Source organism: Neomonachus schauinslandi, chromosome 5 (genome assembly GCF_002201575.2).
Source record: "Neomonachus schauinslandi chromosome 5, ASM220157v2, whole genome shotgun sequence".
In the NCBI taxonomy this organism is placed as follows: domain Eukaryota; kingdom Metazoa; phylum Chordata; class Mammalia; order Carnivora; family Phocidae; genus Neomonachus; species Neomonachus schauinslandi.
The window spans coordinates 111,293,559-111,320,281 of NC_058407.1; positions in this window are offsets into that span (position 1 = coordinate 111,293,559).

Sequence of the window (26,723 nt, forward strand, 5' to 3'; positions counted from 1 at the left end):
GTCTTTGAGAAATTCCTTTCTAAAATTCCACTGCAGGTCCAGGCCCAGAAAGAAAATTTTCAGATAAAGAAATCAAAGCTGATGAGAAGTCACGTTTCTACCCTGCATCATCAACTTCACTGGGCCTAAAGTCAGAGGTCCTCTGGTTCAGACTCCTGTCTCCAGAACGTTGTGCTCTAAACATGTGCTGGACCTCAGGGCCCCAGCAGAGCTATGAATTAATAATACTGTAAAAGGATTCTTCTCCTATGGTAACTTCCTAATGGCTTTAAGTGTTTTTAGATCATTAAATTCTTGACAAAAAAAAAAAAATTGGGGTGGGGGAATTAGAGGAGAAAGAAGGAACACAGAAGGTAACTTTTAGCCAAAAATGTTAAGAAACACTGTCATTTGAGCATAAATCATCTCTAAGATGGGAATGTAAAGTCATTTGTATTGGTTGATTTACAAAGATCTGATGAACACACAACATTTTGGGAACACATCTATTGCAAAAGCAAGTCCCCCGCTGATGGTGAGTGTGCATGTCTGTCCACTTACATTTAGGTTTCCGCAGAGGAGAAGTGCGATTTGGATGTGTTTCCTGGGTGATCGACAAATCGTTATATTCTGAGCAGCTCTCCCAGAGACATGAGCTCTGCAAGGGCACCGAGGCCATATTTCAGTCCCAGGGCGTGTGACCAGCGTGAGATGTAGTGGTGACAAGCTCAGGCTGTATCAATCCCTGCCCAGCAATCAACGTGCAAGGAACCCCAGGCACCAGTCAGACTCACAGAACTCTCCTGACCAGAGCACTGAAACTTCTAGTTCACCCCACTCCCACTCCACCCTTGCCCTGTGGGCAGGTCAGGCTAAAGAGGCTTTCTTTTGGTTGTGCTCAACATCTTTATGGTTCAGAACGACCTAGATCCCAGAGAAAGTTTTAAAGAATTGACTTTCAGTTGGCTCTCCCGTTCTCCTAACACGTTTTCCCTTCCTGATTTCCATAGCATTATGGCTAACTGTGGAGACCCAGAGTTCCTTCTCTAGGAGGGCTCGCAAAAGCTATTGCTCACCAGGCTTTGTTCGAGGCATGTCACACTAAAAATCCCTCTGATCACATTCAGCGTTGTTGACAGCCCTCCTGTGTCGCTTTTTTCCACAGCTTAAAGGTGCCTCACTTTTCTGGTTGCTTCCTGCCCCTCTGCTGCGGCCCCTTTGCTGTGTCAGCTTCTTCTGCCATGTTTTTAGTGTTGGAATTTCCCCAAAGTTCCAGGTTACGGTGACTTCTCCCTCCAGACAATCTCTCCAGGCATCTACCAACAGAAAATACACAAATGACTCACAAACTCATCGGAAGCCTTGGCCTCTACTCTGAACCCCAGACCCACATATCTAACTGCCTGCTTGATAAATCCACTTGAGTATCTCAAAAATACTTCCAACTCACTATGTGTCAAATCAAACTTACATTTCTTCCCTAAACCTTGTGCTCTTTCAGTGCTTCTTACCTCTATAGATGAACCCAGTATGTAAGCCAGAAACTTCAGTGGTTATTTTGAAACCCCCTCGCCTTGTCTCCCAAATCCAGACCACCTCTTAGTAGGTCAACTTTTCCTCCCAAATATCTCTGGAATTTTGCCATTGTCTCTCTCTGCCCTGTTCATTTACCACTCAGGCCCATTTATTCTCTTGTCCATGTGCAACCAGGGTGACTTTTTTGGAAACTCAATCTGATCATTCATGAAACTGCCTTGATTTAACTCTTCTTTCACTTCTTGTTGGTCTTAAATAAAACCCCAAACCTTTCACCTGCTTTGAAGACTCTGCATGATCTGGCCCAACAACCTGGACCACCTCATTTTAGGACAGCACTTCCTCATTCCACATGCTCCAACCTCACTACAGTTCCAGCTTCTGGAACTTTCTGTGCCTATTCTCCTCATAGGGCCTTTGTATAAGTGCTATGCCCCATTTGCTTTGGCTGGTTAATTCCTATTCTTGCAAATCTCAACACATTGATCACTTCTTCAAGGAAGACTTCCTCACCTTCTTGACTGGGTCAAGTTTCCCACTATTAGGTGGGAATGATTGTAATGAGGAATTTCTAATCATATCCCACTTATAGCTTCTATTCCAAACCAGGACCCTTTTAAAAGTGAAATTAGACACTGGTTAATTATGCTGAGATATGGGTATAAATTGAGACTATCCCTGGCAAACCAAATCATATGTTCACCCATCACAGAGGACTTCCACTGCTGTCTACTTCTCCTTTTAGGGATTGTAACTGTATATGTTTGTATGATTCTTTGGTTGAAACTTACTCCACTGGAATAGCTGTAAGCTCCATGAAGTCAGAAACCTTTATTTGTTTTGTTTTGGGAAATCCATTATAATTCCACATTTGACATAGTATTTGGGAAATGGTAGATGTTTCAAAATGATTTCATCAATGAGTGAAGGTCCTTTGTACTCTCTACAGAGTCGTGGACTATCTTTCCATTTTGACCATCTCTCTCTCTCTCTTTAATATGGATGCTCAGTCAGTGACACCAATCAGAACAAGTGACATTCACCCATTTTTCCAGGAAATCCATCCTATACCACTTCATCTTGCTGATGAGTTAAGTAGGCCCAAGATGTCTTGTCTCTGAGACCAATCTTCCGTGATCAACACACTGACCAGCAGGGAAATTGAGCAAAAAAAAAAAAAGTAAATCTGCAACTTTACAAAGGCCTGTTCTTACATGGAAAGATCCTCTTTGGAAAATACTTTTATGCTGGAACAGCATTCACCCCACTGCTACCTTACCCACACGTGTTCAGAGCTGAGGGAGAGGTAGGAAGAAAGGTCATAGGGGGGCCCAGGCTCCTCGGGTGAGGCCCATCTGCTACTCTGAGATTAGTTTGCACTTATTAATAATGATAGTTAATATCTGGATAGTGATCTAAGCACCTTACCTGTATTAACTCATTTAATTCTTGCAATGGCTTTATAATGTGATACAGGGTGACGATTGCTTGATCGAGGCCCAATTCTTGGTGTCCAAGATTGTCACCATTCCTTAGGAGCTTGAAATCTAATTGGAGGGACAAAATCTTCATCGATGTAATGGGTAACCAAGACTCAATTTGATCAGCATTGAAGGCATGGTTCAGGAACTTGGCACGGGAGGCAAGGAGAGCTCCCTGAGGGCAGAGGCAGTGTGGGCTTGGGGAAGAGTGGGGCTTCAACCGGCCATAACAGATGAATGAGATTTAACAGATGCCAGCAGGAGAGACGGTAGAGAAAGCAATGGGAGAATGGTAGTAATCGATTGAGGAATAAGTGAGGCTCAAAGCAGGAATATGTCAGCACTGTGATATCCTTATGCAGGGATCAGACTTTCTGGATCATTAGGTTCTTGGAGCAGGTAGAGGGGAAACAAGACTGCATCTCACAGTGGCCAAGACCTCCCACTCTGTAGCCAACAGCCAGGTTCTGCCCTCCACCGGCTCCTGCACTTCCTAGCCACATGACCCTGGAAGAGTCACTTAGCTTCTCTGGCTCCCAAGTTCCTCACCCACCAACTGTCTTCCTCACAGGGCAGTAATGAGGAATTTCTAATCATTAACAAATATTTATTGAGCACCAACTCTCTGCCTGGCATTTGTTCGAGGCCTGTGGGATACATCTACCAAAAAACAGACCAATGTCCTGTGGCATTCACAAGTATTAGCATGACTCAACCCACCGAAAGCACTGAGAACAGCACCTGGAGCAAAATAAACCCTCAAAACATTTTGTAAGTCTTAGCTCTTATTAAGACTAAAAGGAGATTGGGCCTGAACGATGGAGAGCATTCCTAACACATTTTCTAAATGATTAAATTGTCAGTTTGTTGCCCAAGTCACCAATGTAGGGAATCAACCAAACCATTGCGTCTTTTGCCAAGACACTTCCCTGCTTCCCGACAAAGCAGGACAAGCAAAACCTCACAAGTGAACCACTTGGAGGGGAAGTAGAAACAGAAATGTCAGCCCCGACCCAGCAGAGCCCCGCGGGATGCTTTGCCATCTGAAGGGCACAGGGAGAAACAACGTCATTTTAACAAATTACTGTTTTGTTTTTATTTAAAGAAAGAACCTGTGTTCTCACTTCATTCTGTGAATGAGTCGCAGATTTTAAGCTGAACCAGATTTCCCAAGTCCCATTATCTTTTCACTCAATAGCTTTGCCCGAGGTAGAGCTCTCGGCTTTCAGAGGAGTGTCTGCCAAGTGTTTAAACTCTTCTCGCTAAGAAATCCCGTTCGAGGGCGCCTGGGTGGCTCAGTTGGTTAAGCGACTGCCTTCGGCTCAGGTCATGATCCTGGAGTCCCGGGATCGAGTCCCGCATCGGGCTCCCTGCTCAGCAGGGAGTCTGCTTCTCCCTCTGACCCTCCCCTCTCTCATGCTCTCTCTATCTCATTCTCTCAAATAAATGAATAAAATCTTTAAAAAAAAAAAAGAAAGAAAGAAAGAAATCCCGTTCGAGAAGATACAGCATCTCCATCCTAGCCCAGAGAGAAAAAGCGTGCCTGGGAGAGACTGAGAAAGCAGGTGGGGAGATGAAGATCACCTGCAAAGTGCAGCTTGTGTAGATACAGGGACGCCCCTGCAGTTGCTGAGGCTGGACGTAATCCGACATCATGTCTTCTGAACATGAATGTTGATTTGGGAAACTTGAGCCCTGGTAAGTTCCATTAATTAATTAATTAATTTATTTATTTATTTATTTATTTATTTATTTTTCTCTCTCTCTCTTCCTTCCTTCCCTCCGTCGCTCCCTCTGTCTCTCCCTCCCTCCCTCCCTCCCTTCCTTCCTCCTTTCCTTCTCTTTTTCTTTCTTCTTTCTTAATAAAAGCAATCACTATTCCCAGATCCTCTCAACTGTAAGGACAGAGTAAGAATACAGCCAGAAGTTGAAAGGATTTGGCCAAGAGCATTATCGCAAAAAGTCAGAAATAATTCTCACCTGAGTGTGTTCACTTGTGCGTGTACAAAGTGCTGGGACCCACACGGACATTTCTCCCTCTTGCACTAAAGTACCTCTTGGATGAAGAAATTTGCCTCTGAAATGGAAACGAAACTGGGAAACACAGATATGAGATTGCGTTTCTCCCCCGACACCTGAAGTTGTGTTAATGGTAGTGTTGGGAGAAAGCAGAGGAGGAGGAAGGGAAGATGCCCGCTGGGATGTCAGGGTGGGGAGCAGCTCAGCTTTCTTAGCTTTTGCTGTCCTTAAGTGTCTTTGGGGGTGTTTTGTTTTGTTTTGTTTTTGTTTTAAGTAAGCTCCATGCCCAACGTGGAGCCCAACGCAGTTCTTGAACTCACAACCCTGAGATAAAGACATGAGCTGAGATCAAGAGTCAGACGCTCAATCAACTGAGCCACCCAGGTGCCCCACCTGAAGTGTTCTGAATGGACACCTACTGAGTAGGATGGGATTTTGGAAGCAGGACTCTGCTGAGAGCACATGGGCTTCTCCAAAAGATGACACTGGACCGATCTCATTACCCACTGATGTGCCTTCCTGGAAGTGAGGATGGAGTAAAATGAACACCTTGAATTGGGTACCCTGTCTACTTTTCCATTAAGGGCTCCACGAGAGTAGAACACCTAGAGCCACCTTAAGGCAAGGGAAGGAAGGGATTCTCACTCTTGGACACCCACCAAATTTCAGACGTGGCTGAGCACTTTATAGACATTCAATCCTCCTGACAAGCCTCCAAGGGCAGTTTACCCAGGGAAACCCAGGTGCAGAAAGAGTAAGAACATCGCCCAGGGTCATACATTTCACTGGTGTGGAATCAAGAGTGGAAGCCAAGTTGGTCTGGCCTAAAGCCCACGGTCTTCCCATTCACCACCTGCCTGCCTCAGTCTTCACTCTTTGTGAACATAACTCATCCTCCCACCCAGTTCCGCTTAAGTAGAACTAGGCTAACTTTAGGTGAGTGGTTGTGTATGAGTTTTTCGACAACAATCCTATGAGGCAGATACTTTTTTCCCCCTCATTTTACGGATAAGGAAACTGAGGCTCAGGTTGGTTGAGAAATGCTCCTGAGTGGTGGGTCCCTACCTGTTCATCCTAAAACCACGTTTGTCCCGCTGTGCCTGTCAGGGAGCAACAGTGTGGGCTTCCCAGGCAGTGTGAGTGTTCCCATCACAGACCAGGGAATTCTGACCTGGGGCTTCACTTCACCTCTAATCATAGGGACCACTGGGGCAGATTCACTTACCCAGTTATCTTTAGACAACAACCCAGTCAGCTTTCCCATCAGTAAACAGCCCTCAGAGCAACCTTGCTCCCCCCAGTATAAGGGCACTAAGGAAAGAATTATAGTAGAAAACAAAAACTGCAGCTGTATACAGTGACCTTTACATTTTTAAAACTTGGTTGCTTTTACATTCCTTTCCCTTTGTGATCCTAAGAGACACTTTCGTTTTTGTCCATGTCCGTGCTAGTTCTCCAACTTTCCCTGTGATTCTGCGAGTTCCTCAATATGCTTCCAATTAATCCCTTTTCTGGTTAAGCCAGAGTCAGTGTCTGTTGCCTGCAAACAAAGAACGATGATCCTTTCTCTATATGCTAAATGTGTAAATGTGAGCCATTAATTTATACTTATCTGGAATCCATTTAAGTATAAAATTAAATAATGCAAAACCCCTACTTTTTATTAGAAAAAGACAAAGGACAGGAGACCAAAGAGTGTTTTTGGTTTAGCTTTTGTGGTCTATTTATTTTTAAGTGAGTTGGGATGTAGAGCAATTGTACATGTTTGCATCTGACAATTCAAATGTATTTGTTGTAGCACCCTCTTTGCCCATCATACCGTGTGCCCCAAATCTTTGTCCAGAAGTGAATATACAGTCATTATAACAGGGTCTGTGCAGATTCACCTTAATCCCCTATCCTGTCCTTCTCTCCGTAACTGAACAAAGATATTTAATTTTCATAACAAGTACTCTGATTAAAATTCTGAAGTGACTTAGGAATCAAAGAAAAATGACATTGTATTTAATATTTTATTGATCATTTAGTGCCACAATAATTGAGAGTAACAAACACCCTGAGACTCAGTGGTGTAAAATAATAAGAATTTATTTCGCTTATGATTCTGTGGTAAGCCAGGCTCTCTTCCTGGACTTGGCCAGGCTCGCTCTTACGCTGACAGTCACCCAAAGTGACTAGGCACCCAAAGCAGATGAGGCAGCTCTGCTGGTCTTGACTGAGCGGTCTCATATGTCTGAGGGTGAGCTCGCTGTCAGCTGGTCTAGGATGGCCTCGGTTGGGACAACTGGGGTGAGCTGACTTGTCTGGGCATCTTTTCATTGTGAAGGCAGAGAGGATGCTGAAATATGCAAGCACCTTTTAAAAAACCTGCTTAGTTCACGTCAGCTAATATCCCTTTAGCCAAAGCAAGTTAGAAATATGTTCCATCTCTTGATGGGAAAAATTGCAAACACATTGCAAAGGGTATGATGGATTCAGGATGAATTGGGACCTTTGATTCAATCCATCTAACACGGAGGATAGTATTTTGAAATCTATAACTTTATATTATGTAATTTTGAAAAGTGGCAGGCAGCCATACCCTCTGTATACACAACATGACTTTTCTACTTTGTAAATAGCTCAGTTCCAACAATATTAAATTTAGTATCTACTATGTGCTCACAGTATTAAAGGGACTACAGGTACTCTCTGCAAAGGTGTCATGCAGAGAAATAATAGTTGAAGCCCCTAGAATATTATATCGCTTCCAGTTTCATCATAGTAACAACATAGTAACAAAAATAAAGTTTATTTGAAACTGTTTCTATTCATTCAGAGACAGGCTCTAAAGTCAGACAGGGATATGATAGCTCACAAAGGCAGGCTTGACAGTTTGGTGCTTATTAAGGCCTCAAAACAGAGTATGTCTCAGGGGCACTCACTGAGCAGAGAATTCCAGATGGGGAGGATTGCTGCTGGGCCCCGTTACAGAAACAAGAGCAAAGGCTTGGATAATGTCCTCCATGCTTTGACAAGCTCTCTGACTCCTCAGACAAACAGGTCACTTGTAGACATAGCTCCTCATGAGCAAACACGGCCCCGGGCCCCTTCAGATGAGGCATGCAGATAAAGGCATGGGCAGCTCCAGATCTTTCCTATGCAACCAGTCAGGTCCTAAAAAAAGCAGACTGAAGCTCAGCTGTAGCATCAAATGGGGCTGAGGAGCACGTGTGCGTGTGTGTGTGTGTGTGTGTGTGTACGCAGGGGCACGTGCACGCAGGCACATGCATGCACCCTCCTGCCATAGGGATTAGCGAAAACATCGATTTTTTTTAAAAAAGAGAAATGTTTAAACTATTCTAAAAAGCAAAAAGAATGGGGCCACCACATCTGCCATCTTTATGCCCCAAGAAAACACTCCTTACAAGCTACCGGGTGAGCGACAGTGTTTGAAGAGGGATTTGTCTTAAATGCATGGCAGAAAAGACAAAACTGGCCAAGGAAACTGTTCAAGATCAATAAGGCCTCCCGAACACATTGTTTTATGACAATGATTCATTTGTAGGTCTTCCTAGAAGCAATCAAAAAGCTTTTTTAAAAGAAGCATAAATGTTAGGTTGTTGAGTATAACTGTTGAGTAGAATATGCATTTTTACCACTAAAAATTCAAATTAATAATAATATTTTACAATTTAGAAATTCCCAAAGGCCTCAGCACTTTGGCATCCTTACATAAGACACATCACCTAAACCCTATGGGGGATCCTTTTGAGTTATTTGCAGTTTCTACTGCCTGAAACAATAATGCGGGGACAAGTGGATTCAAAGTCATGCTCTGCCATACGCTGTGTGCACATTGGGTTCATCTCACCACCTCCCTGGGCCCCAGGTTCCCCTATACAACTCTCACATGCAAGTTTTCTTTGTTAATATCAGACCAGTTTGCACCAGAAAGTCTTTAGAGCCAACCAAATATAATTAAGCGTATTTTTCCAACATATAATGTTGCAACAAAGAGGCGAGTAGTAGAACCATTTACCCCAAACCATTTAACAGCCTCCAGGGAGACAGGATTTCCTTTCAAAGTAAACTATATTTCAATTCGAAGAACGTTTTTATTACCCAAATTGGACTAAGTAATTGACTGTTTTGGAACCCAGTCCTTCATTGTCTCAATAACAATTAGCTAATGAAACATTGCATAGGAAAATGATAAACTGAAAAGATTCAGGTAAGATTTCCTGTAATCGTTTGCTATAAAACCAATCTTGCCTTCCCCAATTACTCTTTTGACTACTCAAGATACGATCACTACACTTAAGTCGATCCTATAACTTGGCACATAGACCAGCTTGCAAACGTACAACAGTGTTCACCCCAATGAAAGAGAGTCATGAGGGTATTTTTATACTGCTTTACGGGGACATTCTAGATAGAACACAGTCCACATGCACAGACTTCAAGCACCACTTTAACTGCAAAACATTCCATTTCTTTAATATTACATTTCATAAATGATGGGGTTGAGCATTTTTGTCTTTTTCCTTAAATCCTCAGCTTTTTCTCCATTCACTTTTATCCCAACCGTCATCAATCAAAACATTCACCAGCACTTACTGGTGCAAAGTGCCATGCTGGGTAGAAGTGGGAGACATTGGCCCTGATCTTAGGAAGTGTACAACATAAAGAAAGGAGGTGTGAACACAAAAAATATAAAAATCTTTCATGTATGTGCCCAAAGCAGTGTATTTTAGAGTAAGATTCATGGTCTAGAATCTGCCTCCTGTAGGTTGGAGTGATCAGGTGAGAGTGATACAGGAGAGAGGCCATTTGTGTTGAAAAGAGGGTAGACACGAATGGTGCCCGTATATTCCTAGAAAGGTAACAGAATGTGCCATGATCATTTCTAACTTTCACAGAAGGCAAATATACATCTCTAGTCTGTGTATTGATGGTTATAGCTACCATTTCTTTTCTTTTCACACTTCCTTCTATTCCCTACCTTTCCCAAGTGTCTCTCTTGAATTTTATCTTCACAAACCTCTCAGCCCGATCTTTGTACGTGGACACTCACATGAGCTGTAGCTACACCAGCATGCGCCGCTTTTCAATACTAGAAATACCAATTGGCTGCCATTTTTCCAGACACAAATCACCAGACAGGAAGACAGAAATGTGCCCGTAAGAATCTTGTTTGTGTGCACCTCTTCTAAATACAAGTTTTTCGCTGTTGGTAAAAGGAATACGGATAATGGACAGGCCTCGTGCATGGCCATTTGTCTGGGGACTCGCCCCTCCCTTTGCTGTCCCAGAGGTGCAAATTCAGTTAAAAACTAACATCGCTTGCTTAAATCATTAGTCACTGACCATACAAATGCCATGCCAGCCCATCTCGCCAGCAATTAATGTCACTGCCTATGGTCAGTGTGGCCACAGTGACCAGAAAATGCTGTGCTGTCATTACATTGCCTTGAGCTATAAGAATGCCCCTTCTTTTAAAGTTGGACTACTTTTAGGGGTGCCTGGGTGGCTCAGTTGATTAAGCAACTGCCTTCAGCTCAGGTCATGATCCCAGGGTCCTGGAATCAAGCCCCATATCGGGTTCCTTGCTCAGCGGGGAGCCTGCTTCTTCCTCTCCCTCTCCCCCTGCTTGTGCTCTCTCTCTCTCTCTGTCAAATAAATAAATGAAAATTCTTTTAAAACAAAATTGGACTACTTTTAGTCTCACTCCTCCTCTAAGGCAGCAATTTATATTTTTTCCCTCTAATCCTCCAAAACTCAAACTAAGTTTCTATAAGCTTCTTATAGGATACAGTCCATGCAACATAATATCTGAAGTTGCCCGTCTTGATAGCTACCGCTTGATTGAGACGAATTTGGTAAAAGATTGAACTTTACGGCACAGTCGTATTAAGGCTCTGTCAGAGTGAAAGTGAACCCACCTCTTTTCCAGCCTTGTTCATTGAGAAGGACTGACCATTCCCCTTACAATTCTACTCAGTTCCCGAGAGCTAGGGTCTTTTTTACTGTATTTTAAAGACATCAATCACTTCGAGCAATTGGGGAAATATTAGTAACCAAAGTAACAAATGTGAATGCTCCTCCCAGAGCCTGGGATATTAAAAGGGTCTGTGGGCTGAAGTGCATAAGATTATTTTCATTCAAAATTATATAAAACACCCTTCTCCATAAAATGCAGAACTACCCATGGGAATGACTGTCCACCCTGGTATGGGTTGCATCTTACAAAATCTGCCAATAAAGACGGAGTGCTTTGAGCTTCTCGGAAGAAAGTCAGTAAAAATGCCAGAAGTCAATCAGGAATACTGTGCAGTTAAAGGAAGCACAAAAGTGTTTCCAGAATGCTATGCAACTATGAACTACTCTCCTCATATGTTGATCCTGGATGGCAATGCTACTTGCAACTTCATCTCTCAAAGAGAAAATGCAGAAATGGAGAACAAAATAAGACTCGGAGACATATAGTAAATTATGTTAACACCAGCCAGAGCATTAGAAGGGATTGGAAGTTACCAAAGAGGGTTGATCAGTGCAGATAACCCACCTGCACAAGCAAAGCAAACAAATTAAAGCAAAAGCCCACCCTACATGACATCTGTAGGGCTCAACTATATATTTTCCAGATTTTCATTTCATTTTGTGGTTCATAATAGTTCATAACAGGCCCTGGGATTGAAGCTCATTTTTTTTAGAGCAAATATGTAACACTCAGGAGACTTTTGTAATGGGCAAGGCTGACTAGGTACACAGTAGAGGTGTGCTCAGAAACCCAAGGGCCTGGACAATCTAAGAAGGAAAACAACACTGCTTATCTTCTTGTCCTGCAGTTTCCACTGAGCAGGCTGGGTGAAAAGCCATGACCTAGAAGCAAATAGATCAGGCAGGATCAGAGGAGAACAGAGGCTTCACCTGAGATCTGCAGTGCCGAGCAGCCACCAAGCAGTTGGAGTTAGGAGCAGAAGGATCTCTGGCCTGAACACCAGCTCGCTGCAGTCCTGGGAGGCGTGAGACAGGGAAGAGAAGGGGCCAGCAGATGGCCAAAGCCTGGCTGTCCAATCCAAAATCCCATTCTCTGCTGTTTCCCAACAACTTCTGTGTGTTATACCCAATGCAATAAAGAAGTGTTTCCTTCACTAGCCAAATTACAGCCTGAGACTTATTTTCATTCTTAGTAAGTTAGCTTGAGACTGGTAGCAAACATTTTCTCCATGTAAGGAGTGTGTTCCATAACAAATCCAGGAAAGATATAACAACAACACAAAGTCCTTTCAGTGGGAAAAGATAACAAACGTCCTTTTGTAAACTTGAAAAAAAGTCTTGAAAAATGTGATTTTCATCATATGAAAAAGAAAAAATTTTAAAAGGAAAGCAAACTCCTGTAGTGTCCATAAATGTTGAATTGCTAAATTTGTTAATAAAAATAAATATCTTAGAGAGGAGCTTCCTCTACGCCACAAAAAGACTGCTTCCTCCTGAGATCAGGAGCAAGGCAAAGAAGTCTACTCTCACCACTCTTACTCCACATAGTGTTTAGAAGCTCTAGCTATAAAAGAAGGCAAGAAAAAGAAATAAAAGGCATACAGATTGGAAAGGAAAAAATAAAACTACCTCTATTTGCAGATGACACAATTGCATGGAAAATCCCAAAGAATATACAAAAAACAAAAAGAAAGCAAAACAAAACGCTCCCTACAACTAATAAATGGGATCAGGAGTGCACAGGATACAAGATAAACATTTAAAAAATTGTATTTCTAGGGGCACCTTGGTGAGGCAGTGGGTTAAGTGTCCAATTCTTGGTTTCAGCTCTGGTCATGATCTCAGGGTTGTGAGATCAAGCCTTGCGTCGGGCTCCATGCTCAACACAGAGTCTGCTTCAGACTCTCTCTCTCCCTCTTCCTCTACCCCTCCTTGCTGTGCTATCTCTCTCTAAAATAAATAAATCTTTAAAAAAATTGTATTTCTATATACTAGCAAGGAACACATGGACATGGAAATTAAAAATACAATACCATTTACAATTCTCAAAAATGAATACTTTGGTGTAAATCTAACAAAACTTGTATAGAACTTTGTATTCTGAACACTATACAATGCTGATGAAAGAAATCAGACAAAATCTAAATAAATGGACAAATCTTCTGGGTCCATGGCTTGGCAATTTTAACATAGTAAAGATGTCAATTCTTCCCAAGTTGATATAGACATTTAATATTATTTCTATCAAGATCCCAGCAAGATTTTTTTGTATATATGGACAAAATTATCCTAAAATTTATATGGGAATTCAAAGGAACTAAAATAGCCAAGACATTTTTTTAAAAGAAGAAAAAAGTAAGAGGGATCAGTTTACTCAATTTCAAGACTTACTATATAGCTACAGTAATCAAGCCTGTGTGGTATTGGCAGAGGAATAGCATGTAAATCAAGGAAGCAAAATAGAGAATTCAGAAATAGACCTACACAAATAAACAAATTGCTTTTGACAAAAATGCAAAAGCAAATCAATGGAGGAAGAATCAATGTTTTAAGAAATAATGCTGGAGCAATAGGACATTCACAAACAAACAAAACAAAAACAAAAACAAACCCACAAACCCCAAACCTGGGTCTCACATTTTATACAAAAATTAATTCAGCATTTATCATGTACTTAAATGTAAAGTGAAAAACTATAAAACTTTTGGGGAAAAGTCTTCAGGGTCTAGGACTAGACAAAGAGTCCTGGGACTTGACAGCAAATGCATGGTTCATGATGTAAAAAGTTGATAAATGCACTTCATCAAAACTAAAAACTTTCCCTCTGGGGAAAAAAAAAACAGTTAAGAAGATGAAAAGAGAAGCTACAGAGTGGGGAAAAATTTTGCAAATCACATGTCAGACAAAGGACTAGTATCTAGAATATGCAAAGAACTGAAGCCTCAACAGTGAAAAAGCAAACAATCCAATTAGAACATGGCAAAACACATATATAGACATTCCACTAAAGAAGATACACAAATGGCAAATAGGCCTAAGAAAAGATGTTCAACATCATCAGCCATTAGGGAAATGCAAACTAAAACCACAGTGAGATATCAGTATCTCTCCAACAGAAAGGCTAAAATATAAAATAGTGACAATGACCAATGCTGGCAAGGATGCAGGGAAATTGGATCACTTATACATTGCTAGCTGGAGTGTAAACTCATACAGCCACTCTGAAAAACAGCTTGGTAGTTTCTTAAAAATCTAAACATTCAATTACCATATAACCCAAGAACTGTATACCTAGACATTTATTCCAGAGAAATGAAGACTTTGGGGCACACAAACACCTGTGCACAGATGTTTTCAGCAGGTTAATTCATGATGGCCCCAAACTACAAAGAAACAAGTGACCTTCAGTGGGTGAATGGTTAAACAGTGGTACATCCATACTGTGGAATAATACTTGGTAATAAAAAGGAATGAATTATTAATTCACGAAACAACCTAGATAAATCTCCAGTGAATTATGCTGAGTGAAAAAGTCAATTTTAAAAGGTTATCTACAGAATTATTCCATCCAAATAGCATTCTTTAAGTGGTTGCTAGGGATGATGGTGGGAATGGAACAGGAAGTAAGTGGGGGTGGCTTTAAAAGGGAACATTAGAGATCCTTATGGTGATGGAAATGTTCTGTATCTTGACCACATCAATGACTATATCCAGGTTGTGATATTGCACTATGGTTTTATAAGATGTTACCATTGAGGGAAAGTGGGTATCAAGTGCATATGGAATCTCTCTGTATTATTGCTTATAACTGCATGTGAATCTACAATTATCTCAAAATAAAAAGTTTACTTTAAAAATTACCTGTTATGTAAGAAAAACCTTTCTGTGGCATTGATGGCACCTCCTGATCATCATCAAAATTCTTTAAGTTTGGACTTCCGGGGAAGATGGCAGAGTGGGAGGATCCTAAGCTCCCCTCGCCTCATGGATACATGTTAATAACACCCACATCAGTGTAAATAACCCAGAAAATGACCTGAAGACTGGCAGAATAAACTCTCCATAGCTACTCAGAGAGAAGAGGCCACATGCAAAACATTTGCTAACAATGCACCCCACCTTGCATTCTCCTGCAGATCCATCTCCTCCAACCTGCCCTTGGCAGGGGCCCATCCAAAGTGTCACCACAAGCCTGGCATTGTGCAAGCTGCTGTGACAGGGGCCTGCACCATTCCAAAGTGACTCCTGCCCTGGAGAAAAAAAATAACCACACACATCAGCTCCACTGTGGCCCCAGCAGTGGGCTGGGGGCAGACATCTGGTCTGATTACAGGCTCTGCCCACGAATGAAAGCCTCCTGGGGGCAACACAGGGAGAGTGCCCTGCAATTTGATGCACCTACAGTTCTGGTAAATGTCTGGTTTGACCCAACTCAAGGCCAAGGCAGCCCCAGACTGGCCCACTAACAGGGGACTAAGCCCTGCCCACAACAGGCAAAGACAGCCACTGCAGACAACTGGACAGAGGGCAAATACAGCTCAGCCACAATAGTAAGGCCCACCCAACACATACAGTAGACACTCCTGAAGTGCCAGGTTCAGGTAAACAGGGAACACTGCACTGTAGGGCGCTATAGGACCTCTTCTTCATAAGGTCACTACTTTCAAGAGCAGAAAACATTGCTGACTTTCCTAACACATAGAAACAGATACAGAGACAAAACGAGGAGACAGAGGAATGTGTTCTAAATGAAAGAACAGGACAAAATCACAGCAAGAGAGCTAAAAAAAAAATGGAGATAAACAATATGCCTGAGAGAGAATTTAAAGTAATGGTCCAAAAGATACTCACTGGACTTGAGAAAAGAGTGGACCTCACTGAGACCCTCAACAAAGAGATAGAAAATATAAAAAAGAAACAATCAGAGATGAATAACTCAATAACTGAAATTAAAAATACACTAGAGGGAATAAATAGTAGACTAGAGGAAACAGAAGAGCCAGGCAGTGACCTAGAAAAAGGAATAATGGAAAGCAATTGAGCTGGAAGGGAAAAAGAAAAAAGAATAATAAAAAATGAGAATAGATTAAGAGAACTCAGTGACACAATCAAGTATAATAACATTCATATTATAGGGGTCCCAGAAGGAGAAGGAAGAGAAAAGGGGGCAGAAAATCTATTTGAAGAAATAATAGCTGATAACTTCCCTAATCTGGGAAAGAAAACAGAAATCCAGACTCAGGAGGCCCAGAGAGCCCCCAGCAAAATCAACCCAAGGAGGTGCACACCAAGACACATAATAATTAAAATGGCAAAAAGTAGTGATAAAGAGAAAATTTTAAAAGCAGTCAGAGAAAAGAAAACAGTTACATACAAGGAAAATCCCATAAGGCTATCAGCTGATTTTTCAGCAGAAAAAAATATATATATATGGAGACAAATGAAAATGAAAACACAATGGTCCAAAATTTGGGATCCAGCAAAAACTGGTCTAAGAGAGAAATTTATAGCAATACAGGCCTACCTCAAGAAGCAAGAAAAATCTCAAATAAACAACTTAACTTTACACCTAAAGGAGCTACAAAAAGGAGAACAAACAAACCCAAAACCAGTAGAAGGAAGGAAATAATAAAGATTAGAGTAGAAATACATGATATAGAAACTAAAAACAAACAAAAAAAACCCCACAATAGAACAGATTAATGAAACCAGAAGCTGGCTCTTTGAAAAGATCAACAAAATTGATAAATCTTTAGCCAGACTCATCAAAAAACAAACAAACAAGCAAACAAACTCAAATAAACAAAATCAGAAATGAAAGAGAAATAACAATCAACATCACAGAAATATAAAGGTTTATAAAAGAATATTATGAGAAATTATATGCCAACAAATTGCATAACATAGAAGAAATGGATAAATTCCTAGAAACATATAACTTCCCAAAACTGAACCAGGAAGAAAAGGAAAATTTGAACAGACCAGTTACCAGCAATGAAATTGAATCAGTAACCAAAAAACTCCCAACAAACAAAAATCCAGGACCAGATGGCTCCATAGGTGAATTCTACCAAACATTTAAATAAGAGTTAATGCCTATTCTTCTCAAAAATTCCAAAAAATAGAAGAGGAAAGAAAGCTTCCAAATTCATTCTATCAGACCAGCATTACCCTGACACCAAAACCAGATAAAGACACTACCAAAAAAAGAGAACTCTAAGCCATATCTTTGATGAACGCAAATGCAAAAATCCTCAACAAAATATTAGTAAACTGAACCCAACAATACATGAAAAAACCATTCATCACGATCAAGTTGGATTTATTCCTGAGATGCAAGGGTGGTTCAATATTCACAAGTCAATCAACCAATCAATCAATCTTCACAAATCAATCAATAAGAGAAAGGGTAGAAACCACATGATCATCTCAAGAGACGTGACAAAGTACAACATCCACTCATGATAAAAAAAAAAAACCCTCAAAGAAGTGGGTTTAGAGGGAACATACCTCAACATGATAAAGTCCATACATGAAAAACCCACAGCTAACATCATACTCAATGGTGAAAAACTGAGAGCTTTTCCCTAAGATCAAGAACAAAACGAGGATGCCCACTCTTACCTTTTTTTCTCAACATAGTACTGGATGTCCTAGCCACAGCAATAAGACAAGAAAAAGAAATAAAAGTCATCCAAATTGATAAGGAAGAAGTAAAACTTTCTCTATTTGCAGATGACATGATACTGCACCCTAAAACCTCCACCAAAAAAACTATTAGAACTGATAAATGATTTCAGTAAAGTCACAGTATACAAAATCAACATACAGAAATCTGTTGCATTTCTATACCCTAATAATGAAGTAGCAGAAAGAGAAATTAAGAAAACAATTTCATTTGCAATTGCACCAAAAAGAATAAAATATCTAGGAATTAACTTAGCCAAGAAGGTGAAAGACCTATACTCTGAAAACTTATAAAACATTGATGAAAAAAATTAAAAATGACACAAACAAATGGAAAGATATTTTATGTTCATGGATTGGGAGAACAAACATTGTTGAAATGTCCATACTACCCAAAGCAAGCTACAGATTTAATGCAATCCCTATCAAAATACCAAGAGCATTTTTGACAGAACTAGAATGAATAATCCTAAAATTTATATGGAATCACAAAAGACCCTGAATAGCCAAAGCAATCTAGAAAAGGAACAAAGCTAGAGGTATCATAATTCCAGATTTCAAGAGATACCACAAAGCTGTAGTAATCAAAACAGTATGATACTGGCACAAAAATAGACACAAGGATCAATGGAAAAGAACAGAGTCTGGAAATAAATCCACACTTATATGGTCAATTAATCTATGATGAAGGAGGCAAGAAAATGCAATGGGAAAAAAGAGTCTCTTCAACAAATGGTGCTCGGAAAACTGGACAGCCACATGCAAAAGAATGAAGCTGGACCACTTTCTTGCACCATACACAAAAATAAACTCAAAATGATTGAAGACCTAAATGCAAATTCTAGCAAATGTGCTGGGTACTTCAGGGTGCATAGAGAGACACAGAGACAAGGAAGACCTCAACTCTTACAAACAACACAATCGAATCTGAATGCTACAAAAAAAAAAAAAAAGATAGTGAAAGCTAACGTTCATTCTCATTCTCCCTAAATATTTTTTCAGACACTTTGCTAAGTTTTCATAGACTGGAGATAAACACATTCCTTCTTCCTGCCTCAGGACCTTGGTACTTACCTTACCTTCTGCCTTTGCCCATAGCTCTTGGGATGACCGTTCTCTTCTCACTTTTCAGGCCTCAATTCAAACATTGTCTTCTTAGAAGGAACATGACTACCCTATCAAAAGCAGCATGCCCGTCCCCATTTGGTCACAGCTTAGCCCCTTGTAACTTCATCTCAATCTAAAATGAAATTGTCCACCATCTGTCTCTTCCACAAGAATGCAGACTCCGTAACAGCAAAATCTTATCCCTTTTGCTTACCAAAAAATATTTGTTGATGGAATAAATGATGTTACTCCTCATAAGGTCTGAATACTGAAACAACAGGATTGTGTCCTTCCTCATATGTGGGTAAATGAAGGCTTCAGATTCACTCACTGGGTGTTCACTGAAGTCCTTGGCCCAGCTGGACCCTGGTTTTGGAGTCCCTGGTGTTCTTCATCAGCTGGTTTCCCCACGTCTGTGTCTGAGCCAGGTCTGACCAGAAGAAGGACATCCACAGTATCAGGCACCGGCCCTCGATCACTGAGTCACAATGCCAGTTTTGAAATTGGCCAGAAATGAGTGCTGGCACCCTTGCAGCCTCCCTGAGTGCAGGTGTCCCCCCTACCCTCCCCAGGACTTCTGCCTCAGCTTTGCAGCTTCGCACCCCGTCCTGCTGCCTCTCAGCTAGGCCCATTCCAGCTTGCAGGGCTGCTTCCCTGACACGCTGGCTAGCTGGGCTAGTGGCCTCCCTTGTGGCGCTGGATTCTCCCCCGCTCTGTGGCCCCTGCCTCAAGACGTGGTTGCGGTCCTGCCATGAACGAGTGAATGGATGGCTTGCACAGAAACAAAACTCTGTCAGCTCACACTGACTGGCTCACGAGGGCCCACGGTGCCCATCTCTCTCTCTAGCCCCACACTCCACAACCTCACAGAAGCTTGCAGCTGACCACGGGGAAGTATTCACACCAGAGACATCAGCAAATGCTTCCCATCAGGACTTTGTTCCCCCAGAGACCTGGTTGTTAAACATTGCCAGCACCCCGCTGGCTGAAATCCACCAGAATTGGAAAAGCTCCTGCTCTCTGGACATGTCCTGTTGCTTTGCCGTACCATCCAGAGAGATGTTTCCCACAGCGCCCCTGAGCCAGCTCCCCCCTCACGCTGGTCCTGAGTCAGCTCAGGCAGCTGCCTCCCCAGGGTTTCAATCTTCATCTCCTCCCTCTGTGCCCCTCCCCCTCCATAGACACGCACAGTGAGGTCTCATTGGATTGGAGTCTTTAAAACACATGGCAAATTCTAGCAAATGTGCTGGGAGAGACACAGAGACAAGCAAGACCTCAATTCTTAACAGACAACACAATCAAATTTGAATGCTACCAAAAAAAAAAAAAAAGACAATGAACACTAGTGTTCGTTCTCATTCCCCCTAAGTTTTTTTCCTAGATACTTTTCTAAGTTTTCATAGACCGGAGATAAACACAATTTATATCACTGATATCATCAAGGGTGCTGACACAAATATGCAGTCGGTTGCCCAGAAGAAAGAAAATAACTCAGCACTGTCAGGCGGGTCAGCCTGAGTGCATTATCACATTTGTGTGCCATTAATCACACACTGCTTGGAGACACTCCTGATCCTTACCCAGCCTGATACTTAAATCTGTGACTATCAACCAGGGAGGGGGATAGTGATGATCAGGAGCACCTAAGGGGTTTTTTCAAACTTTGAGCTGGCAACAGCCCCATCTCCTAGTGGCTAAACCCCTTCTTGAAAGTCTGCTGCTCTATTGTATTGTTTATTTTACATGCATTGAGATCCAGCTCCACAATTGAATGCTAAGTCCTTTAAAGACACAGACTGTGGATTGCATATTTGTGGTGTCTTCCAGGATTCTCCAGCAGTTCTGACAATGTTAAAGTTAAAATTTTCTGTATGTCGAAAACAACCAATACTGTAAACGCAATTTAAGGGCAAATGACAAAATGCTGAATTTATTGGCAACATATCCCATCTATAATATAATTTTAAAGCCCCTTATATTTTATTAGAAAAAAATCACTCCCTTTCCTCAAGTAGGCAAAGAATAAAAGGGGAAATTCACAAAAATACACAGATGGCCAATAAACATTTGAAAATATGATTAGCCCTGTTATAAAAATGCAAATTTAAGCAACAATAGAATGCCTTCTTTGCCTATTAGATTAATTTTAAAATTGCTTAAATGATTACACAATCTGTAAATAGTTTTTGGGGAAATGGGTGTTAGCCTACATTTCTGGGAGAAGTGTATATCGTGTATTGCTAAGGAAGGGAAATTGGAAACAGACGAATATACAACAATAAGAAATTCAGTGGATTATAGTACATACTCGAAACAAAAAAACAGTAAAACCATGAAAATATTTGTTATAGGAAAACATTTAATGGCATGGGAAAATGGGCATGAAGTGCAATAATTGTGTCATTGTAGAAAAAAATACAAAAATCTACAGAAATATATATTGTTTTGTGATTTTTTTAAAAAGGCAAGTATTTACAGTGAAAACAGTTGATTGCATTTGTGGATCTTCAGTGAATTCTTTCTTTTGGAAACAGAAAATAATGGACCCCCCCACCACCACCACCACCAGTGTTCTTGTATTCATTGGGAATAACTCTTCATGCAACAAGCAAAGATCTCTTCAGGCAGTTTGTGTTAACAGGGAGATAAAATATATCACCTAACAGATCATAACATGCGTTGAACCCGGGGGTCAAGTTCTCAGTTACAGCTACGTGGCAGTAATAAAAAGTACCCAAAAGAGACCGAAGGTTTAGGCTTGGATTTAGTTATAGAAACACCCTGCTGGGTGTTGAGTAAGGGTCCTCGGATAGAGATGGGCAGAGGTGCGTGGCAAGGCTGGGAAGGGCTGGCTGCTGGGGCGGTGGTAGAGAGGGCAGAGCTCAATCTCTCCACTCCCTACAAGAGGAGGACAAGCTCTGAAGATCTCAAGAAGATCAGTGACCTCTGGTCCCAGGGCAGTCTTCTAGCAGATTCTGTCTTGTTCTACAGCAGCCACATTAGAAGGACACGTCCTCAGGCAGCCAGGGTATAACTCCCAAGAGGTGTTTCTGTGCTGCTGAATTGAGAGCTCAGACAGCACTAGTGTTTCAGCCGCAGGATCCAGAATGTGCTGAGTCCATGTGGTCTGGGCTTCCTCGGGGAAGCTGTCCCAGGATGCCCAAGAGTGGAGAAGGTACTTTCCATGTTCTTTTAGATTCTTACCAGAGCCTGCCAGTGAGACTGCATTTAACTGCATTCCTGATAGCATTGACAGGTTATCTATCCCCCCCTTAAATGAGAGATCTCTTGCTTTTCTCCCCACCTGAAGTTCCCTTATCCCACCATATGGTAAATTCAACCTACACTCTAACACTTAGGACATTTCTTCAGAGTTGACAGACTCAGTCTCCATATGAGAATCTGCTCTGACATTTTGCTTGATTAACCACCTACTTAACCTAACTGATGGCTCAGTTCATCTGAATGGCTAAACTGGAGAGTGTGTGTGGAAACCGGACATGTACACATCAGTCCTCAAAGTCCAGCTAGGTGGTGTCTCGGTCTATGCAGGCTACTCTGGCAAAATCCCATAGACTGGGTGGTTTGCAAACAACACTGATTTCTCACATATCAGGAGTCTGGAAGTCCAAGATCAAGGTGACTGCCAGTCTCTGAGAGCCCACCTTCTGGTTCATAGAGGGCATAGTGGAAGGGGGAAGGGGGCTCTCTGGGGTATCTTTCATAAGGGCACTAATCGCATTCATGAGGGCTCCACCCTAGTGACTTAATCACCTCCCAAAGGCCACACCACTAAATACCATCACTTTGGGGATTGGGATTTCTACGTATGGGTTTTGAGGCCAAACAAACATTCAGACCATAGCAGACACTGCCTACCACAGCTCGGGAGCTGAAAATAAGCTGAAAAAAATCCCTAGGAGCAAATGCCAAACATAAAAATATAGCTTCATCCTCTTCCGTGATGTGCCATGCTTCTCGAAGTGGCCAGGAATCTGAAGTAAAAAAATGCCTTCCTTGGTCCTGCTCAGGCACATGGAAATATAAAGGGCTCAGGGTGCGAAGGGACCTGAAGGATGGGTTTTTTTTTTTTTTTAAAGATTTTATTTATTTATTTGACAGAGAGATAGACAGAAGAGCACAAGCAGAGGGAGTGGCAGAGGAAGAGGGAGAAGCAGGCTCTGCACTGAGCAGGGAACCCGATGCGGGACTCGATCCCAGGACCCTGAGATCATGACCTGAGCCGAAGGCAGACGCTTAACCATCTGAGCCACCCAGGCGCCCTGAAGGATGGTTTTTACCACTTCCCTCCTAAAGTTAGCATCCCCTTTCCGATCTCCCTAGTGCCACAATGCAACCTGTCACCACGTGGCTGCACCAACATGGGGCTCACTCCCTTTCAAGGTGGCCAGTCCGCAGGGCAGCTCTGATGGCTCCAGAGGGCGTCCTTCCATTGAATGAAATCTGCCTCCCCAAGCCTCGCCCTCTACTTCAAGGTCTGACTTCCTGGGAGACCCAAAGGTAGAAAATCTACTTTCCATCTACACTGTGAATTGTAACGATGTAGTTTTAGAGAGAGGAAAAACTAAGGGAACGCTTTCGGAAGTGATCAAGCAAAGGAAGGAAGAGCCACTGGAAATCCTCAGCAGACTCATGGACTCTTTGGTGACAAATGCTCTCATGCCTGCGAGAAAATGAGGCCATGGGAACCAGGCATCGACTGTAGGATTTCAAACCTCAACAATGCCCTAAGCAGGTTGCGTAGCTATTCTCTGCACCATTCCTCCAGATGTGAAGGCCCATAAAAAATGGATTTGTATAAAGACCCTTCTCAGATTTTTCCTCTCAAACAGTAGAAACATTATGGCTTTTAAAGGTTAGCATGATTAATGAACTATTAGAGGGAGGTATGCATGTCACTGCCTCACAGGGACTGCCCCCACTTAATTTCTAAAAATAAATGTGGATATACAGATTACCTATCCACATTACACTGTTCATAGGCGCCGAGGAAGACACAAGCCATGCAGAAAGCTGCGTTCCTGCCCCAAGAGGAGCCAACCATCATCCGGTGAGAGCAAGATGGTTCTTTCTTCCTCCGTGAGCTTCCTCTTGTGGGCTTTTGATCTAAAGGTCAACAAGGTTGTTTCTGTACTTCTGACTAGTCTTCAAAACAAAACTACTTAAGGGCCAAGGAACCTCTGGCAGTGAACTGTATCTCTTTATTTCTAGGGCTTACTGCTCAGCTCCCTGAAAGGGGTGAAGACAGGAAAAGAAGGAGGCAAACAAGGGTAAACCCTGGTTTCCTTAGTCTGGGTCTTCCAGATCCAAAAGCAGCTAAAAGAAAATTCACTTCTTTACTCAAAGGAAAAGGCTCAGAGGTTCTTCTGAGTTTAAACTAGTTAAAGACATTCTACTGGCACTTGCGTTTTTGTTATAACCCATGTAAACCATAAATGAATTTCTTCTAATCCAATATTTTGTGGTAAAATCATTTATCCAGCCTCAGCAGGGGCACAAAAGCCTTTGGGGCTGGAAAGTTGTTTACTATTAACTTGGGGATGCCATTATTAAATTTGCCAACTTGGCCTTAGTGTTTGTATGCAAATAGTCCTTCTATTACATTTTTCTTTTCTTTTTTCCCTTTGGCAACTTTGCAAGCTCTTTAAGGACACACACAAGGTCCAGCTGTAAGACGTCTATGTGCCCAGGGAAATCACAGTGCTTCCCACAGAGTAGACCATCCATAAATATTTGTCCAGTGAACACATTCTTGAGAAAGGGAGAATTCACACAATGCACACTCTTTGGGGGTACAAACTGCAAATACAATTGACCCTTGAACAACATAGGATTGAACTGCATGGGTCCATTTGTATGCGGGTTTTTTTCAATAAATACAGCATGATACATAAATGTATTTGCTCTTCCTTATGATTTTCTTAATAACATTTTCTTTTCTCTAGCTCACTTGATTATAAGAATACAGGATATAATACACATAACATACGGAACATGTGTCAATCGACTGTGTATGTTACATGTGGATTTTCAACTGTGCAGGGTGTTAGGACCCCTAACCCCCCCCGTATAACAACACAGGGTCAACTGTCCTGTCAAATGAAATATGTATTTACAAATTCTTCCTGGGTGAAGAAACACATACAGGGCTATAGTTCTGCCAAGGTGCACAACTCTTGAGGATCCTATTCCCATAGATTATAAATTGTTTTGCCTTCATAAAACACACACACACACAAAGACACACTGGGATTAAATGAGAAGAAAATGCAAATTTTCCCATCTTTCTGTAGAAAAGCCACTGCAACTCTAACACTGATATACTCAAGTTGCTCAATCCATGTTCTCATGTAATGAAATATCAAAGCAAACATATATTTGAAAAGAAAATACCCATGGCTTCATTGGTAGAGAAAAGGAGTCCTGAAAATCCAGAAATCATCAACCCTGGGGGAGCAGGAACTTCACGGGGTAGCCATTGTGAATACCTGGACGTGCACACAGGCAGCAAATGCTTAAGTGACAAAGACCTTCATGCCATTTATCCTGGAGACATGATGTAAGCAAACCCCTTTTAGAGTCAGAACATAGCGAGGTAATGGATTCACTGCCTTTCTAGGGAGCATGCTCCCTAGAAACTACGGATATGGACACCTCATCCAAAGAAAGAAAACTAAAAGAAATTATAACATGGGGGAGCGCCTGGGTGGCTCATTTGGTTAAGCGACTGCTTCGGCTCAGGTCATGATCCTAGAGTCCCGGGATCGAGTCCCGCATCGGGCTCCCTGCTCGGCAGGGAGTCTGCTTCTCCCTCTGACCCTCCCCCCTCTCATGTGCTCTCTCTCTCTCATTCTCTTTCTCTCAAATAAATAAATAAAATCTTTAAAAAAACAAAGAAATTGTTACATGGGGTGGGGGGATGAAGTCAACGTAGTTTCGTTCAACTTGAAAAGCCTGAGATTCTAAACATTGTCCGGGTTTTGTCATGACATGAGATACAAATAGCAGCACTCCGACCGACTGTTCTTCGGAGTGTAAGTCTAAGAGATTTGTTGAAATATAAAGTTGCTGATAAACATATTTCTGCTTCTTAAAAGCACGTTGACTTCACTTCCCTTTGAACTTGTCAGTGGTACATATTTCATGCGGAGTGTTTGGTAAAGGACGTCGCACAACCGTGAACTTCAACAGCTGCAGGGAACTCCTCCACTGCGGCGCTCCTGAGCTCTTACCAGATACTCTTTCAGGTTCCTAAAGAGAAAGAGTCAAAGGTCTTGAAGCAATTATAAAACTCTTGAAAGGCATTATTCTATCTGTTTGGTGAAACTGTATCATTTCATTCCACTATAATGTTCTTTGCATTTTCTTCTCATTTAATCTCAAAGATACCTGCTTCTCTAAGGGTTGCCAGGCTAATTCCTGAAGACAGCGTCTTTGCCGGCCTCATTATCAACAGATCACTCCGCGCGTAACACGTGGTTTGAATGTTTGTGCCCCACCCAAATTCATATGTGGAAACCCTAACCCGCAGAGACAACGGCACTGGGAGGTGGGGTCTTTGGGAGATGCTTAGGGCATGAGGGTAGAACCATCACGAATGGGGTTAGTGCCTTATAAAAGAGGCTCCAGAGGGCTCCCCAGCCCCTTCCCCCCTGAGGCTGCAGCGAGGAGGCGTTGGCTCTGAACTGGCACCCTGATCTTGGACTTCCAGCTTCCAGAACTGTGAGAAATCTATTTCCATTGTTTATAAGCTACTCAGTCTGTGGTATTTTATTATAGCAGCCCAAACAGATGACAGAGTGAGTGCTCATCAATACTGTTTTATTCCGTTCGATGACTGTACTCATTCCCATCTCACAAAGGAATTGGGGAAAGATGAAGGATTTGCATGCACAGGATAAAGAGGAAGGC